This window comes from Sciurus carolinensis, chromosome 8, assembly GCF_902686445.1.
Source record: "Sciurus carolinensis chromosome 8, mSciCar1.2, whole genome shotgun sequence".
NCBI lineage: Eukaryota > Metazoa > Chordata > Mammalia > Rodentia > Sciuridae > Sciurus > Sciurus carolinensis.
The window spans coordinates 106,271,013-106,286,943 of NC_062220.1; the positions used below are offsets into that span (position 1 = coordinate 106,271,013).

At 34.8% G+C, this 15,931-nt stretch overlaps 1 non-coding gene across 1 annotated transcript; it reads right to left on the bottom strand.

The window, feature by feature from the left end:
* Positions 1-791: 791 nt before the first annotated feature.
* On the bottom strand, positions 792-894 carry LOC124992074 (U6 spliceosomal RNA). Its single transcript, XR_007110070.1, has one exon. It is a non-coding gene; the product is annotated as a U6 spliceosomal RNA (small nuclear RNA).
* Positions 895-15,931: the final 15,037 nt, after the last annotated feature.

Here is a 15,931-nt window from a genome sequence, read left to right on the forward strand (position 1 = left end):
TGACTTTTGTTTATCATAGAAGATTTTTATATCATAAATTCTGCAGCCTACTTTTTCTGGATAGTATTTTTGGTTGGCACACATTTTCTTTCAGATCTTGGTATATATTATTTGAAGACCTCTTAGCTTTTAGGATCTAGGTTGAAAACTTGACTGAGATCTGGAATGGTTTACCTCTAAATGTGACCAATTAGTTTTTATGGCAGCTTTCAAAATTCTAATTTAACTTAACTGTATGCTAGGCATTTTCACAATAATGTGCCTTGGTGTGGGTTGGTTGCAATTTTGTATATTTTGGGTCCTTTATGCCTCCTGTATTTGATTTTCCACTTCATTCTTAAGATCTGGGAAATTTTTTGATATTATTTTATTACAAATATGTGCATTCCATTAGTGTATACTTCAGAGCTTTCATCTATCCCAATAACTCTTAGATTTGACCTTCTAATGTTATCCTATATATCTTAAATTTCTGTTCATGGTCTCTTAACATCTTTTCTCCATGACAAAATTTATTTTCAAGAGCATATACACTGTGTTTGTTGCCTGAAACTCTATCTTCCAAGAGGTCTAGTTTATTGGTGATTCTTTACATTGAGTTTTTAATTTGTTTTTATTGATTTTTTCACTTCAAAGATTTCTGATTAATTTTTCTTCAGAATCTCTATCTTCTTATAGAAGTGAACTTTCAGTTCTTGCATTTTTTTCTCTGATTTCACTCCTTATATCATATTTACCTCATAGATTAATAATGAACTAAATTTCTTCTGACATCTCCTCCACTGTGGTATAAAAATATAAAATGCTTCATGAATTTGAATGTCATTCTTGTGTAGGGGCCATGCTAATCTTCTCTGTATCATTCCAATTTTATCTTATGTTCTGCTGAATAAAGTATTATTATTCTTAATCTAGTAGATCATTCTTCATTCAAAGAAATAATAACAACGATGTGTTGATTTTTTTGTACAGATATGTTAAATAAGTAACAGCAATATTATAGAGGATGGGGTGAAGGATTGGAATACTACTTCATGAGGTACCTGCACTGCCCATGAAATAATACAGTGTTCTTTGAAAGGTCATTTAGACTACTTATAATTGTGTATTGCGAACTCTAGGGCAATCACTGAAAACAACTTTTAAAATAGATGTTAAGAAGAGAGAAAAAATTGAGTCAAAATTCTCAGTTAAAGTCAAAGAAGGTAGAAAAAGAGGAAAAACTGAAACAAACAATAATATCAAGTACTATAAAATAATAATAAACATAGTAGAGATTAAACTGAATACCTCAAAAAAAATCACTGAAAAATGAATGATCTAAATATAACAGTTACAGAGATGGTTATAGTATTATAGTGACAAGACCAAAATTTAAGTTGTCTGTGAAATTCTTCTTTAATTTTAAAAACACAAAGATATGGGAAGCAGTCAACTGATTTTATGAAAAAGCATTCAGTAGGGGAAAGAATCATCTTTTCAACACATGGTGCTGAATGCAATAGAATAGAAACACAAAAAATCATGAAGATGAGCTCTTGCATTAAAGTTTTAAAAATAAGACTGAAACTTTGGAACTCTTAGAGGAAAAGAAGTGATGAATCTTCATGACATTGAATTTAGCAATGTATTCTTAGATACAACACAGAAGAACAAGTAAAAGAAAAATATTGGATTAACATTTTTCTTCAAAGAACACTAAAAAAACTGAGACATAAAAAGTACAGAATGACAGAAAAATCCTTGCAAAATATATCTGATAAGTAGGTAACCTACATCTTCTATATTCAAATATACAAATAAGTCATACAATTTAATAAAAAGACAAGTATCTCAGGTTTCAAAATGGACAAAATATCCAAACAAGCATTTCTTCAAAGAAAAAGTATCAATGTCCCACAGTCACATGAAAAGATCCTTAACTCATTAACCATTAGGAAAATGCAAATCAACCAAAACCACAAAGCACACTTCAAACCCACCACAATGGATAGGGAAAAAAATGCCAAAAAATAACAGGAGTTGGTGTGAAGGGGGAAAATTTGGAATCCTTATTTTCTGCTGGTGGAATTGTAAAACGATGCGATTACTTTGGAATATGGTCTTTCAGTTCCTCAAACAATTTGACAAAGAGTCACCATATAAACCAACAATTTCACTCACAGTTATTTACCTAAGGAAACATTAAAACATGTGTCCCACATAATAATTTGTACACAAAAAAATTTAGCAGCATTTTTCAAAATTGCCAAAATGTGGAAAGAGCCCAACAGTCCATCAACTAATAAATGGATGAACAATATGTAGTGTAGCTCTACAATGGTATATTATTCAGTCCTAAAAAGGGTTGAAGCACTAATTCATGCTAAAAACCAGGATGATTCTTAAAATATCATGTTAAGTAAAAGAATCCAGTGATAAAAGATCTCATATGATTCCATTTATATAAACTGACCAAATATTTAAACTTACAGTGACAAAAAATGCATTAGTGGTTGCTTAGGGTTTGGGGTGATAAGTGGATAAGATGGTGATAGTGTAGATTTTGAAATAGCAAAAATCATGGGTGATGATGTTTGCATTTATCTCTGCATATATTAAAAACCATTGAATAGTATATCTCAGTAAAATTGTTTTAAAATAAGAGATGAAATTATACTATGCTGACATTAATCAAAATAAAGCTGAAAGGACAATCCATCATAATGTTTGATAAATGCACTTCTAAACAAACAAAAAAAATTATCAGAGGTAAAGAAGAGGGGATTTACAAAATGATGAAATTTCCAAAAAGATATAAGGATCCTTAAAACATGCTATCTAAAAGCAGAGATATGGGGGAAAATGATAAAAATGAAAAAAAAGAGAGACAATAACAATATTATAATTAAAGGCTTCACCATTCCTCCATTGGTAAAATATAGTTCCAACAGGCAGGAAATCAGTAAGGACACAGTTATAAACATATCATCAGCCAACTAGATCAAATTGACATTTGTGGAATGCATCAACCAACAACAGCAAAATATGGATTCCTAAAAAGATCATATAGAATTATTTACCAAGCACACTTCAATCAATTTAAAAACAGAATCATACAGAAAATTTATTAGACTGCTATGAAATCAAATTAGTAATCAAAACATAGAAAATCTTAAAACATATGGATATTAATAAAGCACACTAAGTAATATAGAAACCAAAAATATGTTGAGATCATTTAAAAATTATTTGGAATAAACAAAAGTGTGATGAGCTGACAGATCTGGCTCCATGAGAATGTTATAGGCCAGACTCTAAGGGAAATGACTAAACAGACTCCATTTTGCTCTGAGACTACACGTTACATAGGAAATAAGCTTTTCTCATGGGAACACCCTAACTCTATGCCCATCAACAATCGCTTAGCTTCTCCCATGGGAATACCCCGCCTCTGTACCCATCATAAGTTACTTAGGGTGACATGTTTTTCAATACAAAATGACAATTCTTATGTAATGAAAAATTACTCTCTTTTGATTCCTATTGCTCCTAAACAATGTATCATGTGAACGGTGATTGTGTGGATGTTACTAACCATTCTTTAGTTTGTACCTAGGTAAGGGTCATTTTGACCCACTTCTCCCTCTGTTGATGTTCTCATGATGATAGTTTGTAATTTCAAATCATAGCAACAGACACTTATGATTAATGTGATTTTTGGTATAAGAATCCCTACAACCCTATGGTTGGGGATATTCTCCCAAAAGCCATTTTTTGGGGGTATTGTGTGAGATAGTCAGCTGTCCAGCTTAATAAAGACTCTCAAATTTGGACTTCTTAGTAATGATCAGTTTGTTCTTATGTTGTGCCCCATAACAACAGTACAACTTATCAAAATTTTGCAATACAAAAGTAGTGCTTAACAGGGAAATTTATAGCATTTAATTCATGAAAGAACTTTGAAAGTTGATACTCTAATAATCTAAGCTACCATTATAGGAAACTAGGGAAAGAAAAAATACAAATCTATAAAAAGCAGAAGAAAGGAATTAAAATTAGGGGAAAAATCAATGAATTTGAAACCAAGAGAAAATACCAACAAAAAAATCCTATTTATTTGAAAGGATCAATAAAATTCATAAACCTTTAGTCAAGTTGACTAAGGAAAAAAGATAAATTTCAATTGTTATTAAAATAAAAGTTATCACTGCTGATCTCATAGACACTAAGAGAATAATAAAGGAATGTTAAATTTATGCTCAAATATTTGAAACTTAAATAAAATTATTATTTTTTGAAATTTAAATACTACTAAAACTCACAAAAGGAAAAGTAGGTAATAGGAATAGATCTATATCTATTATAAACATTGAATCAATCACTAAAAACCTTTCAAAAAAGAAAACAACAGACTTAGATAGTTTCACTTGTAAATCTATCAAACATTTCAGGAAAAAATAGTACCAAATCTCTGTTACTTTCAAAAATAGAAGCAGAAGGACCATTTTGTAACTCATTCTATAAGGTCAGCATTACTATAAACCAAAGCCAGATGAAGGCATCACAAGCATTTTAGTCAGTTTTTCATTTCTGTAACCAAAATACCCAAAACGAACAAGAAGAAAGGCTTACTTTGGGCTCACAGTTTCAGAGGTTCAGTCCTTGGTTGACAAATTCCATTGCTCTGGCCCTGAGATAAGGCAAAACATCATGGTAGATTATGGTGGAGGAATAATATTCCATTCATGGAAGTCGGAAGCAAAGAGAAAGCACCAGTGGGATAAAATATAAGTCCTATTGCACTCCCCTCAATGACATACTTTTTTCATTCACACCCTATCTGCTTACAGTTGTCACCCTATTAATACAGTAGTCCTTTTTAAATTGTTAATCTACTAATCAATCAATGAATCCACTCTTAGGTTCCAACTCTTATGATCTAATCATTTCACTCACAAATGACATAATGTCTACTTTAAAAATTAATCAAAACTTCCTGGAATAATAATGGAATTTATTATGTCACAGAACACAAGGATACTATGAAAACATCAATTACTTTGCTGTATACAAGCAGTGAATGATTGGCATTGTGAATTAAAAATAGTTTATTTATATTCATATCTGCAAAATGAAACCTTTGGTTTAAATCTAACAAAATATTTATATGATTTATATTTAGAACTATGATGGAAGGAATCAAAGAATGTCTAAATAAATGGAAATGTTTTGTTTACAGATTAGAAAATTTGATACTCTTAATGTATAAATTCTTCCCAAATATATCCTCAGAGTCAGTATAATTCCAGTGAAAGTTTCTTTAAATTATACTATAGACATCATTGAAATGACTTTCAAGTTTATATGGAATGGCAAAGTTCCAGAAAAGTCAACACAAAACTGAAATGGAACATAGTAAGAAAATGGACACTACCACACAGCAAGAGTTAGGGTAAAGCTACATGAGTCAAGGGAGCTGAATACTGGCAAAGGTGTAGGCATATAAATGGATAGACCAGAAGAAGGAACTCAGTGGTCAGGCAAACACAAGCACACACAATCTTGGGTGTGCATTAAAGGAACACGTAAGTCAACTGATAAGACTCCCAATGACCTGACAGGGAACAAAGCTATCACCATCCAAAAAGATAAATTACGTTGAATTATAATTAAGGCATAAAACAGATATCCATGAGTCTATACTAATATAAATAAGTGATTGAATCAAGTAATACTTGGAGAGTATAGACAAATCTTCCATGCAGAACTCCAAATCACTGAAACAGAGTCTTGTCCCTCAAGGAGGGGAATGTAGTTTCCTATCCCTTAGCTATAGACTGTAGAGAGTAACATCCTATACAGTCTATAGTTAAGGTGTGGGAAACTCTATTCAGGGAGGGAAGGAGGAGAAAGAATAACTTTATTTGGAAAAATTTGACAACAAAATCTCAGCTGGGTGATCAAGATCACATGGACATACATTTTGGGGTTCAGAACTTTAATACTGGTTGGTTGGGACTTAATACTGAGAGTTTAAAAGTTTAAGTGGATCACTTCACATAGTCTTTGGAGCAAAAAATATTTTGGGAACTGTACGGTTAATTTGAATTGTCAACTTGATTGGATTGAGAAATGCCCATGATCAAGAGACTTCTGGGTGTGTCAATGAGGGCATGTGCAGGAATGATTGGAATGTGGGATTGGAACTGAAGTGGATCCCCTCCCTAAGCATGGGCAGCACCACCCAATAGGATGGAATACAAGCTGGAAGAATAAGGAAGCAAATGCAGATTTAAGTTTAGCTCTTCTTGAATGAGTTCTTGATCACTACTTGGATTGTCTGAGGATATTGGACTCTCGCTTCTTCTGTCTTCCAAAGCAAACTCTGCCAGTGATTCTCCAGGGAGTTTCCAGAAGTCTTGGTCTCAGACCAGGGTAGCACTGTTGATCTTTCTTGTTCTGCAGCTTCTGCATCTTGGACTGTGCAGTTGTTTGTTCTTACAGCTCTCCAGTTGCAGACAGTCATGGTGGACAAATCCAGTTTCTGGTCATGTAAGCCAATATAATAAATCCCCTTTTTATAATCATACTTCCTGTTGATTCTGTTTCTTTAGAGAACCCTGACTAATACAGGAACACATGAATCAGTAAGTTGGCATTTAATGTCTACTCTAGAAGAGGCATCAGTCATATTTGCATTGCTGTGACCCAAGTAAGCTGATGAGAAAAACTTAGAGGAGGACAATTTTACTTTGGCTCATTGACTGACCAAAGTGGGCTGACTCCACTTCTCTAGACCCAGGTTGGGTGGCATGGTGGAGGAGTACTGTTCACCTCATGGTAGCTGGGAAGCAGAGAGAGAGAAAAAACAAAGAAGGAGTGCAGGGAAAATGAAACCCTCCAGGGCAAGCCCCCAGTGACCCGCCTTGTCCAGTCATATCCACAGGCCGACAGTTACCACCCAGTCAGTCCATTCAAACTAGAGTGGACTGCTTAGATTATAGGTCTCACAGTCCAATCATTTCACCTCCAAACATTCTTGCATGCACACAGGAGCTTTGGGGGGACACTTCATATCCAAACCATAACAGAAAGTAACAACTCAGAATTCTTTAGGCAGAAAAAGAAATGTGATGATGCATCCAATTTGTTTCCAGAATCAATGATATTTAGATTCCTCAGAAACATCCTGACCCCTGTAGCTTATCCTTTGTATATTTAATGTGTAAGGGAGCCATTGTCCTTTCTCCATGGCATCATTAAAACCAGGTCACACTCTGCAGCATTTCAAGAAGTTAAATCATCACACAGGTGAAAAACGACTCTGCGACTATTGACAGAAATTCCATCGCTAATTATTCACAACTTTCAGTTCTTGTTAAAGGCCCTTTTTAAGCCCTACAAGTTTATTTCAGTGTGACCATGACTGCCACTTTGGACGACTGTCTAATATTTTCATCGTGACTCTCAGAAAAACAAACACGTCCTAAGTCTAAAGTCTTCTAGGTTGTGTTGGTTCTACTAGAGTTAGGACTGAGTTTTGAGACAAGTCCTTTTCCATTTTGGGCTTGTTCTGGGCTAAATATTTATGTGTCCTCCAAATTAATAGAAAACCCAATCACCAATGCAATGGAGTTGAGTTGAGGTCGTTGGTAGGTAGGTAAGTTATGAGGGCTGACCCTGCCCTCATGGATAATGTTGGTTGCCTTATAATAAGAGGCTCTTAGAGAAGGAGTTAGCTAAAGGGTTAGCTAAGTCAGCCCTGTTAGCCAGTTGAGCACATAGCAGGAAGGAAGCATCTATGAAAGAGGACATAGGGCAAGATGTTGAACATTCCAAAGTCATTTTGGCAGGGGTAATAATTGAACCCAGGATGCTTTACCACTGAGATATATTCCCAGCCATTTCTATGTTTTCTCTTGAGACTGGGTCTCTCTAATTTGCTTAGGGCCTCACAAAATTGCTGAAGCTATTCTCAAATTTGCAATCTTCCTGCCTCAGCCTCCCAAGTCAATTGGATTACAGGTGTGTGCCACCATGGTTGGCTAATCTGCCTGTTATGGTTTAGATGTGGTGTTCCCCAAAAGCTCACATGTGAGACAATGCAAGAAGGTTTGGAGGAGAAATGTTTGAGTTATAGCCTAACCCAATTAGTGAATTGATCCTTGATGGGATTAACTGGATGATAACTGGAGGTCGGTGGGGTGTGACTGGAGGAAGTGCTTCACTGGGGTCAGAGTTATGGGTTTTATATTTTGTATCTGGCAAGTATAATCTTTCTCTCTACTTCCTGATCATCATGTGAGCTCCTTCCCTCTGCAACACTCTTCCTCCATGATGTTTATTTTAGTCTCACCTCAAGCTCTGAGAATGGAGCTGGCTGTCTATGGATGAAACCTTTAAGGGCTCTGAAACCTTGAGCCCTTAAATAAACTTTTTCTCATCTACAGTTGGGCTGGTCAGGTCTTTTAGTCACAGCAGGAAAAAACCTGACTAAAACACTGACCAAGTCTTGAGCTTCAACTTCCAGTCTCCTGAACTATGAGAAATACATGTCCTTTGCTGATAAGGCACAGGTGATAGAATTTTGTTACAGCAGGCTAAGTGAACTAAGACAGCACTCTTTCAACAAGAATTTTGCTGTTGTTGTTTTGTTTGTTTTTTATTGTAGCAAAATTACATAAGCTTTTTTTCTTCATGTAAACTGACCATAGCAATGCCAAACACTTTTGTCAGAGTGAAACCTAAATGTATTCACTTTACTTCAATTACAGCAGAGATTCAGTGAGTGAAGTTCTGCATTTCAGATTTCCTGTTTAAGGGAGGTTCTGCCTTTATTTCATAGCATTTATTGATAGGTGCAATTAACTATTTACTTGTTTATTACTCTCTTGGCTTACTAGACTACATTTTAAGAGGTCTAAAGCTATGTTGTTCTTATATATGCCTGGTGTTCCCAATAACTAGAACATTTCATGTACTTAGTACATGCTCAATATTTTCTAAGTGAATGAGTTTCTTCTCCTCTAAGCCTCCTTATAGGTCTTAAATTTACAATGATTTTTAAGAAGCACAATTTAGATGAATAATGGTACACATTTTTTAACCAACTAAATGATTTCTGGTGTCTTCTATTTGGATCTGACTGTATAGGGGTAAATGTTTACATAAAAACTAAAACCAAGACCTGAATGCAAATAATCAGGAACAAGAGAAAAACAATATCTCCATCTGTACTTGATAATGGGAGGATTTTTAGACTTCAAGAGAGGAGACATGAATAGAACTACTGCCCTTGATTGGGTCAGAGTGATGTGCCTGGTTTAGGCATGTGCCAGGATCCAAACTTAAAAATATTTTGGATGTGTTATTCTGAAAAGGTGAAACTTGCCTAACCATCTGATTGTAAATTAAAAAATATTAAGGGAAATGTACTATGCAGAAAGGTTGATTCAAATAATTAATAATCAGGTATTTATAATCAAAATAGGATTAACTATGAGATCAATACAGCATGATCTTCTGTTAGGCAGGACCCTTCCAGAGTCTCAGGACTGTTTCTAGCCATTTTTTTTTTTACAAGATTATGTGTTTTTGTAAAGAGTAAAAGTCTAAATTTTTAATAGTTTTCTTCCTTCATGGTTCCCAAAAGTTTAATTCTTTATGCCCATCTTTTCCTCATCCATTTGTTCTAAACTGCTGGATCATTCAGGGAATTCCATCTGGTAGACAGACTGGACCCAGCATTACTGTCACAAGGGAGGTGTGAGAGCATCCTGATGGCTCTGGGTATGGTGGCTTCCCTGTGGTTCTGTGTTTTCAACAATTACCACATCCTGAGGCACGCAGTCAGGATTTTAAGTAGAGTTGTTTGTTCACATAGCAAAGTTCGAAAAATAAACACAACTTACAGGTAGATCTCTGAGTAGATAAGAAACAACTTAGACTGACAGAAATGAAAAATTTTGAATTGACTTCTTCAAAATATAGAAACACTTTTCATTTTTCTTTCAAATTTAAGCGCTTTTATTTGCTCAACTTGCTAAATATGAAGTCAGAAATTTTAGTCCTTTTATAACATAGAGCTCAGAGGTTTTTGAGTTTTTACTTTGTGTGAGAAACAGTGATGATCACATTTAATCATCAAACCAAGTTAATGAAAAATGGATCATGGGCCTAAATGGAAGCAAGAAAACCATAAAACTATTGAAGAAAACATGGAGATAATTGTTTATGACCTTGGATTTGTGTCAAAGGATTCTCAGATTTGACAATAAAAACAACTAAAGAAGAAATGATAAAGTAGAATTCATTAAAATTCAAAACTTTGTGGGAATCAGGGTATATGATCAAGAAAGTAAGAAAAATCTAAACAGTGCAAGACAATATTTGCAAATCACAAATCAGATCATGGTTTAAAATACATAAGTAATTCTCACAACTCAATGACAAAAAGAAAATTTGATTTTAAAAATAGAGAATGAGGTTGAATAGATGGTTCTCAAAAGAAAATGTACAAATAGATAATAAGCACATCAATATATTCAACTTCATTTGTCACTAAGTAAATGCAAGTTGAAACTGCAGAGAGATACCATTTCACAAATGCTGGAGTGTGTAGATTAAAAAAAATAGTAAACCCAAGGCTCTGGCCAGCGTCTCAAAATGGATGTGACCGCATGCAACCAACCCTGAAGTCTCCCTGGCAGCAGACCTCTAGGTAGTGTGGAAGTGGTAGTAGCAGGAGTAGGTGTCAGCAGGCAGGAAGTCAGCAGCAGCTACTGACATTGGTGGCATTGGCAGTGGGTGGGGAGACTGCGGCAGCAGTGGCATTGGTGTCAACTGTGGCTGCAGCTGCAGCAGCACCCGGAGAGAAGACCTCCAGGTGACATTCAGGGAGCTGCAGCAACTTTGGTGGCAGCAGTGTAGATGACAACTGGGTGTCCAAGGCAATGTCCTGGTCAGCAGACCTCCGGGCAAAGGCGACTGTGACACAGTCAACAGCAGCAGCAGCGCCCTGAGAAAAGACATAAGGATTGTAAATATTTATGCTCCAAACAATGGAGCATCTATGTTCATCAAACAAACCCTTCTCAAGTTCAGGAAGTAAATGGACCACAACACAATAATACTGGGTGACTTTAACATGCCTCTCTCACTACTGGACAGATCTTCTAAACAAAGAGTAAATAAGGAAATTATAGACCTAAATAATATAATCAATGGTTTAGACTTAACAGACATATATAGAATATTTCATCCATCAAGAAGGAATACACTTTTTTTCTTGGCAGCACATGAATCCTTCTCTAAAATAGACCATATCTTATGACACAAAGCAAATCATAGTAAATTTTAAAAAATGGAGATAATATCCTGCATTTTATTAGATCATAATACAACAAAATTAGAAATCAATGATAAAACAAAAAAATAGAAGCTACTCTAACACATGGAGACTAATACACTATTGAATGATGAATGGATAGTAGAAGAAATCAAAGATGAAATTAAAAAAATACTTAGAGATTAATGAGAATACTGATACAACATACCAAAATCTCTGGGACACTATGAAGGCAGTACTAAGAGGAAAGTTCATTGTATTGAGCTCATTTAGTAAAAGAAAAAAAGTAAACAAATAAATGACCTAACATTATATCTCAGGGCCCTATAAAAAGAGGAACAAATCAATACCAAAAACAGCAGGAGACAGGAAATAATTGAAATCAGAGCTGAAATCAAAGAAATTGAAACAAAAGAAACAATTGAAAAAATTGACAAAAAAAGTTAATTCTTTGAAAAACTCAATAAAACTGATAAATCCCAATCACACTAACAAAGAAAAAAGAGAAAAAACCCAAATTATTAAGATATGTGATGAAAAAGGAAATATCATGAAGGATGAAACTGAAATACAGAAGATAATTAGAAGTTATTATGAAAACTTATACCCCAATAAAATAGAAAATATTGAAGACATTGACAAATTTCTAAAGGCATATGACCTACCTAAACTGAATCAGGAAGTCATACATGATTTAAACAGAACAATTTCAAGTAATGAAATGGAAAATGCCATTAAAAGCCTATCAATTAAGAAAAGCCTAAGATCAGACAGATTCTCAACTGAGTTCTACAAGACCTTCAAAGAAGAATTAACTCCAATACTCCTCAAATTACTCCATGACATAGAAAAGGAGGGAACCCTTCCAAACTCATTCTATGAGGCTAATATCATCCTGTTACCAAAATCAGACAAAGAAACATCAAGGAAAGAAACCCTCAGACTAATATCCCTCAAAAGCATAGATGAAAAAATTCTCAATAAAATTCTGACAACTTGCATACAAAAACGTATTAAAAAGATAGTACACCAAGATCAAGTGGGGCTCATCCCAGGAATGCAGGGTTGGTTCAACATATGGAAAACAATAAATGTAATTCATCGTATAAACAGACTTAAAAACAAGAATCATATGATCATCTCAACAGACTCAGAAAAAGCATTTGACAAAATACAGCACTCCTTCATGTTCAAAACACTAAAAAACTAAGGATAGTAGGAACATACCTCAACATCATAAAAGCCCTATAGGCTAAGCCCAAGACCAACATAATTCTAAACACAGAAAACCTGAAGGCATTCCCTTTAAAAACTGGAACAAGATAAGGATACCCTCTTTCACCACATTTATTCAACATTGTCCTTGAAACTCTAGCCAGAACAATTAAACAGAAGAAAGAAAGTAAATGTATACAAATAAATAAAGAACTCAAACTATCATGGTTTGCCAATGATATGATTCTATATTTAGAATGTTCAAAAAATTCCACCAAAAATCTTCTCAAACTAATGAATGAATTCAGTGAAGTAGAGGATATAAAATCAATACCCATAAATCAAATACATTCCTATAAATCAGTAATGAATCCACTGAAAGAGAAATAACACTACCCCGTTCCCAATTGTCTCAAAAAAATAAAATACTTGGGAATCAATCTAACAAAAGAGGTGAAATACCTCTACAATGAAAACTACAGAACATACACACACACACACACACACACACAAAAAAAAAAAGAAATTAAAGAAGAACTTATAAGATAGAAATATCTCCCATACTCCCATGCTCCTAGATAGGCAGAATTGTCAAAATGGCCATACTACCAAAGGAATTTTACAAATTTAATGCAATTCTTATTAAAATCCCAATGTTGTTCTTCATAGAAGTAGAAAAAGCAATCATGAAATTCATTTGGAAAAATAGGAGACCCAGAATAGCCAAAGCAATCCTTAGCAAGAAAAGTAAAGGAGGAGGCATCACAATACCAGACCTCAAACTATACTACAGAGCTATAGTAATAAAAAACACATGGTATTGGCACCAAAACAGACACATAGACCAGTAGTACAGAATAGAAGACACAGAGACAACACCACATAAATACAGGTATCTCATACTACACAACAGTGCCAAAAAACATTCACTGGAGAAAAGGTAGCTTATTCAACAAATGGTGCTGGGAAAAATGGAAAGTCACACATAACCAAATGAAATTAAACCCTTATCTCTCACCCTACATGAAACTCAACTGACTGTGGATCAAAGACTTAGGCACTAGAACAGACACCCTGTGACTACTAGAAGAAAAAGTAGGCCCAAATCTTCACCATGTTTGCCTAGGACCTGATTTCCTTAAAAAGACCCCTAAAGCACAAGAAGTTAAATCAAGAATCCATAAATGGGATGGACTCAAACTAAAAAGCTTCTTTTCAGCAAAAGAAACAATAATGTGAAGAGAGAGTATACATATTGGGAGAAAATCTTTTTTTTATTTTATTTTTATTGTAAACAAATGGGATACATGTTGTTTCTCTTTGTACATGGAGTAACAGCATATCATTTACGTAGTCATACATTTACATAGGGTAATGATGTTTGATTCACTCTGTTATTTTTCCTTCTGACCCACCCCTCCCAACACTCTTTTGCCTCTATACAGTCCCTCCTTCCTCCATTCTTCCCCCTCCCACCCTCCATTATGTGTCATTATCCGCTTATCAGTGAGATCAATTGCCTTTTTAATTTTTGAGATTGGCTTATCTCACTTAGCATGATATTCTCCAATTTCATCCATTTGCCTGCAAATGCCATAATTTTATCATTCTTTATGGCTGAGTAATATTTCATTGTATATATATACCACAGTTTATCCATTCACCAATTGAAGGACATCTAGGTTGGTTCCACAACCTGGTTATTGTGAATTGAGCAGCTATGAACATTGATGTGGCTGTATCTCTGTAGTATGCTGATTTTAAGTCCTTTGGGTATAGGTCAAGGAGTGGGATAGCTGGGTCAAATGGTCCATTTGGGTGGGTCCATTCCAAGTTTTCTAAGGAATCTCCACACTGCTTTCCAGAGTGGCTGCACTAATTTGCAGCCCCACCAGCAATGTATGAGTGTACCTTTTTTCCCACATCCTCTCCAACACCTATTGTTGCTTGTATTCTTGATAATTGCTATTCCAATTGGGGTGAGATGGAATCTTAGTGTAGTTTTGATTTGCATTTCTCTTATTACTAAAGATGGTGAACATATTTTCATATGTTTGTTGATTGCTTGTAGATCTTCTTCTGTGAAGTGTCTGTTCATATCCTTAGCCCATTTGTTGATTGGGTTACTTGCTTTCTTGGTGTAGAGTTTTTTGAGTTCTTTATATATTCTGGAAATTAGCGCTCTATCTGAAGTATGAGTGGCAAAGATATTCTCCCACTCTGTAGGCTCTCTCTTCACATTGCTGATAGTTTCCTTTGCTGAGAGAAAGCTATTTAGTTTGAATCTATCCCAGTTGTTGATTCCTGCTTTTATTTCTTGTGCTATGGGAGTCCTGTTAAGGAAGTTTGATACTAAGCCAACAAGGTGAAGATTTGGACCTACTTTTTCTTCTATAAGATGCAAGCTCTCTGGTCTGATTTTGAGGTCCTTGATCCATTGTAAGTTGATTTTTGTGCAGGGTGTTGTGCAGGGTGAGAGATAGGGGTTTAGTTTCATTCTGTTGCATATGGACTTTCAGTTTTCCCAGCACCATTTTTTGAAGAGGCTATCTTTTGTCCATTGCATATTTTTGGCACATTTGTCTAGTATGAGAAAATTGTATTTATTTGGGTTTGTGACTGTGTCCTCTATTCTGTACCATTGATCTACCTGTCTATTTTGGTGCCAATACCATGCCGTTTTTGTTACTATTGCTTTGTAGTATAGTTGCAGTTCTAGTATTGCAATACCCCCTGCTTCATTCTTCTTGCTAAGGATTGTTTTAGCTATTCTGGATTTCTTATTCTTCCAGAAGAATTTCATGATTGTTTGCTCTATTTCTGTAAGGTACATCATTGGGATTTTAATTGGAATTGCATTGAATCTGTATAGCACTTTTGGTAGTATGGCCATTTTGACAATATTAGTTCTGCCTATCCAAGAACATGGGAGATCTTTCCATCTTCTAAGGTCTTCCTCAATTTCTTTCTTCAATGTTTTGTTGTTTTCATTGTAGAGATCTTTTACCTCTTTGGTTAGATCGATGCCCAAGTATTTTATTTTATTTTTATTTTTTGAGGCTATTGTAAATGGAGTTGTTTTCCTCATTTCCCTTTCAGATGTTTTGTCGCTTGCATATAAAAATGCTTTAGATTTATGCGTGTTAATTTTATAGCCTGCTATTTTGCTGAATTCATTGATGAGGTCTAGAAGTTTTCTGGAGGAGTTTTTTGGATCCTCTAAATATAGATTTGTGTCATCAGCAAATAGTGACAGCTTAAGTTCCTCTTTTCCTATTCATATCCTTTTAATTTTTTTAGTCTGCTTAATTGCTCTGGCTAGAATTTCCAGGACAATGTTAAATAGAAGTGGTGAAAGAGGACATCCCTGTCTTTTTCCTGTTTATA